We start from the raw sequence: 5,488 nt of genomic DNA, 5'->3' as shown, positions 1-5,488 counted from the left end.
CTTGTTTGTGCAAAACCTCGTCGAATCAATGAATTAGGGTTCCAAACTTCACCCTAAGCTAGGTTAGGGTCTCGTCTAGCTCCCCGCAAAATTTTGTCGAAATCCGAGCTCGTTTACCTAGTAAACGAGTCAAGCAATGTCGTGGTGCAAGTTCGCAAAAGAGGGGTGGATTATCCTGGAGGAGGCTGACCCAGAGCCGAATAGGACACGAATCCGTGGTGTGCCCATCAACTTTTCACACAACCGCGCACCCATCATTTTGGAGTGCCAATATCAGCAGCTCATATTTGCCTATATAAAAAAATTTCGTTTAAGAAAAGGGGGATTTTTCAGATCTGGTTTTTCTTAAAAAAACCCAAATCACAGATCTGCAGAGAGAGAGAGAGAGAGAGTGAGAGAGAGAGAGAGAGGGAGAGAGAGAGGAAAATTAGGGTTTTGCTGTAACTTCCTTCATCTCCGATCATTCTCCGGCCTCATTCCGTCTTCTCCGGCCGCATTTCTTCATCAGCAAGATTTTCCGATTCCAGCCGATTCACCTCCTCCGGCGAGCGTAAATTCCGGCTGATCCAAAGCTCATTTTCTCCGTGGATCTAATCGGAGCTCCGAAGCAAGAAATAAAGAGAGGAGAGATCTGCTAGAAGAATAGCAGAGAATGAAATCAGAGAGAGGGATCGGCAGAGAAAGAGAGAAAGATTTAGGGTTTCTTCCCCAAATCTTATCTTCTCAGGCAAGATTCTGATTTCCGTACAAGATTCCGGCTAAGATCGGGCAAATCTCCGGTCAGTAGTAGTATTGCTCTTGTATGCTTTTTTTTTCTTAACCTAGCTTGTCATCCCTCTTTTCTTTTTAAAATCCTAATCCCATGATTTTAGATCGAGATCTTATTCCCCGGCCATTTCCTCCGATAAACTTGCTGGAACGTCGGCCCAGCTCCGGCCATATGTCTTGTGGCTCATCACCTTACTGATATTCATTGCTAATCTCCTTGATCTCTTGTAATCTTGTGTTCTTGGTGTCAAACCCTAGATTTTTTTTAGTTTTTTCCTTTCTAAAACCTAGATCCGGTCATTGTGATCCTAAATCCGGTTATGATTTCTGCAAAGAGGATTAAGAAATGATTTCAAGCAATCTGTAAAAATTCAAATTGAAGAAGAATACAATTACTATCTTTGTTTTTTCTATTTCTTTCCAATTTCTCTATTAAGTTGATTCTCCCTATCGTTCTCGACGAGGTCTGGCAATCTGGTTGCTCGTTTCTGCAAATTTCACATATCATGTGTGAGATCCTAAGGAAGAAGAAGTGCTAAACACAGAGACATTGAGAGGATTTTTTTTTTAACATTGTGAGTTCTGTCATTCAATTGTGGGAAAGGACTTGAACTTAAAGCTTTCAATGAAGAACCTTGACAAAGAGAATCTAATGTTCAAAGCCTAACCAGTCACAAAGAGGAACACAACCCTTCACTTTGTGCCTCATACATTTCAATTGAAAAATACAAGCAGAAAAACAGAGAAGAGCTTCAAACGATTCATCTAAGCAGCTTTCCATCAAATCGAATTTGTGATTTGCGGAATTTTTCTTGAGGAACTCAACCAAACAGCAGCAAGCAAGAAGGCCAGAACAAGGAATCAGATTTTATCTGACTTTATTAAAAGAGTATAAAGGTAATTTGAAGGTAAGGCCAATGGTTCGGTGATTCCTGCAACCTATAGTGGATTCGGCTCCTGGTAATTTCTCCCAAACTAGGTAAGCATTGATTCCCATGGATAGTCTTTTTTATAATAACACCATCCGGTCTTGGTAATAACATTAAATGGACTGGTCTTCTATGATTTAATCACGTTTTCTTTTAGATGCTGTTTTAGATATTTTGACTAGAAGATACAATGTTGGCATGTTACGAGTTTTATAATCTTGGGTTATGATATCTCTATGTAAAAATCGCTTATTTTTTTAGAAGTAAAAGTGATTTTTAATAGTTGTTTTAATAAGAAGACATGATGTGTTTAATGCATTTACCAAGGCTGAGTGGTATTAAAAAAAGTGATTCTCTTAACTTAGGCATTAATGCATTTTGTTCATTACATGAATCCAGTTTGTCTGGGGAGATAGTACGGTGTGTTAGGAAAAAATATTATTAGTATAATAATGTTTTTAGTGTCGGCTTTATTTTCATTTGCTAATTTTCATCAGGTCATACACCCAGTTATTTTCAAACATCAATGTATGGTAACATTAGGCCATGTTGTTCTCATTACTCTCCTGATGCCAATATGGCCATGTGTTCTTAAGGGTATGAATTCTGGTCATTTTCTGATACTTTGGATTAAAATGGTGATTGATAAGCATGATGAACATGTTACAAATATTAGGTAACTCAGTTTATTTTGTCTTCATAATACAGTGGCTGTATCGTTCATTTAGAAGTATTTATAATTTTGTTGGATTTGAATTTTGTTGGATTTGAAAAGAGATAGATATGGATCCATGTCTATGGTGAGACTATTTTGAAGGTATTATAGCATGTTTAAGTTAGGTCTCTTGGTTTCATAATGACATTTATTTAGTGTAGTTACTTGAATAAAATCTTTAAAAATTGGAGTTATTGATGGTGTTTGTCCAAAGAAATGGTAGTTTTTGTAATTGATAGTAGTGTATCTATCCATTTTCCTTTTGGTTAAAATTTTCAAATTAAGGGCAATGAAGGAGTCATCCCAAGCCCATCCATAGAGACTTAGCATGGGGGCCCGTCCCTCGCCTCGCCTCTCTCGGATCAGGGTCCACAGGCGATATATCCCGTCTTCCCGTTTTTAGAATATGAATCCAATGACTCTACCAGGAAGTCGTAGACAGGGTATGCCTAAGCAATTCTTCCCACGGTCTCTGCTCCTAAGTAGGGGAAGAGGCAGGATTTCGTCCTGTGATCCACAGGGTCAGCCTGGGCAAAAAGCATAGAGCAGCACAGAAGCAGCAACATATGTCTCACTGTTACCTGGACCGATGTAATCTCATCCGATCTGGACTCTGCCCTGATAACATCTGCAATCTCACCAAATCTTGCCCAAGCACCGGGAAACCTCCAACCTTCGACCTCCTCTGTCGAATGCCAGTCTATTCGTATTCTATCTCCTATAAGGCTTGAGCTCAATGTCAATGCTAAATCCCTGACCTCAAAGGGGACTAATATGCCACATATTTTAAATGCTCTCGACTTGGGTATCCAAGATCGCACGAGGACGGTCACTATTGCCTTGTACAATTTCAGACCTTCTAGATTAAGCAAGGCCCCAAATGGGCAGCTCCCTAGCATATCAGTATGTGCTTTCCTCAACTCAAGGGACCTGAAGAAGTCGTCAAACTTAGATGAGCAGCATCTCAACGTAGCATAAGACGCTTGCAAAACAAACCATTATCATATATATATATATATATATATACAACATTTTAAAAAATACAAGGCTTAAAAGAAAAACAGAGGCATTACCATGGTTTGATGAGATGATCACTAGGTGGAAAAGATAGAATCAAATCCAATAAATCAGATTTGGACCTGTTCAAACATAATGTGATGAAAAAAAGTTAACAACTGATTTAAACCAACTGATTTCTCAAATATTAGGGGTTTAAACCAATGATTTCTCATAAATTATTGGTTTAAACCATTGATTTTTTCAGGATTTAGGGGTTTTAACCAATGATTTATATCAAATATTGGTTTGAACCATTGTTTTTCAAAACTCAGGGGCTGATTTTCGAAATAGGGGCTGATTTAAACCAACTGATTTCTCAAATATTAGGGGTTTAAACCAATGATTTCTCATAAATTATTAGTTTAAACCATTGATTTTTCAAGATTTAGGGGTTTAAACCAATGATTTAAATCAAAATATTGGTTTAAACAAATGATTTGTCATAAATTATTGATTTAAACCATTTATTATTCAAGATTTAGGGGTTCAAACCAATAAGGTGTGGGAAATTATTGGTTTAAACCATATATTGTCGAAAAATTACGTGTTTTCTGAACTGATTTTTGAAAAAATAGAGGTTTTAACCAATGATTTATAACAAATATTGGTTTAAACAATCATTTTTCAAAACTTAAGGGTTATTTTCCGAAATAGAAGGAATTCAAACCAATGATTTTTCAACCATTATTGGTTTAAACCATTTATTATTCAACATTTAAGGGTTTAAACCAATAACGTGTGAGAATTATTGGTTTAAACCATACAGTTCCGAAAAATTAGGGGTTCTCTAAACTGAATAGGGGTTTTAACAAAATATTTCTATTAAATATTGGTTGAAACCATTGTTTTTCAAAACTTAGGGGCTGATTTAAAAAATATAGGGTGTTCTCAACTGATTTGAGAAAATATAGGGTTTCCTAAACTCATTTTTTCAATTTTAAACCAATTATTTCTAACATTTATTGGTTTAAACACATAATTTGTGAAAAATTTGGGAGCAATTAGGGGTTTAAACCAAACTTTAGGGCTCTAAACCATACATTTCTAACAAATTAATGGTTCAAACAAAACTTTAGGGCTTTAAACCATATATTTCTAAAAAAATAGGATTTTAAACCAAACTTTAGGGCTTTAAACCATAGATTTCTAAAAAATAGGGGTTTAGTTGCTGATTTTTGCAGCTGAGAGAGAGAGAGAGAGAGAGAGAGAGAGAGAGAGTACTGATTTTCCCAAAACCCCAAAACTGATTTTCTCAAAATCCCTAATTTTTTGTTTCTAAACTGATTTTCTTAAAACCCTAACTTAAAATCTCAAAAACTAACTGAGAGGGAGAGACTACCAACCTGTGAGAGGAGGTTCGCTAAGAATCAGAGGCTACCGGAGAGAGAGAGGGCCGGAGAGAGGGTGTTGTCAAGAGAGAGGGTTCCGTCGAGAGAGAGAGAGGGTGCCGTTGAGAGAGAGAAACGCCGGAGAGATTACACCGACGGCCGGCGAGAGCGACCGAGAGAGAGAGAGAGAGAGAGAGAGAGAGAGAGAGATGAAAATAAAAAAGTAAAATTTTGAGGGGTAAAAACCACGATTTTGAATTGAGGGGTACTTTGGTCTTAAAAATCCCAAACCAGTCATTATCACTCTACATTGGTCATTTAGAACTCTCCCCCTTGATACATCATTATCACATTAAGGCCCTTTTTTTGGGTCATTTTCTTTATATTATATTATATTATAATAATATATTTTGAAGGGAGAAATTAAAATTTTGAGACTTGTGCAAGTTCCCTCCATTAATTTGAAGGAGAAAATCAAAGTCTTGAAAGTTGTGCAAAGTTCCCTCCATCTTTTTCATTTGGAATCTTTTCAAATGCTTTGGTGGGAATTATTTGAAATTTGGTTAATCCCACATGGAGATTTAGGATTCAAACTCCTTCACTCCATCTATAAATAGGAGATAGTTTCACTCATCTCATTCAAGTTCTTTGGAGCTCTTTCTCTTTGATAGAGCACCACGAAAGAACTT

This window comes from Tasmannia lanceolata, unplaced genomic scaffold, assembly GCF_043159265.1.
Source record: "Tasmannia lanceolata isolate RefF3 unplaced genomic scaffold, GAP_Taslan_0.1 ptg000013l, whole genome shotgun sequence".
Taxonomy (NCBI): Eukaryota; Viridiplantae; Streptophyta; class Magnoliopsida; order Canellales; family Winteraceae; genus Tasmannia; species Tasmannia lanceolata.
The sequence above is the reverse complement of the archived record's forward strand: the minus strand, read 5'-3'. Positions refer to the sequence as shown.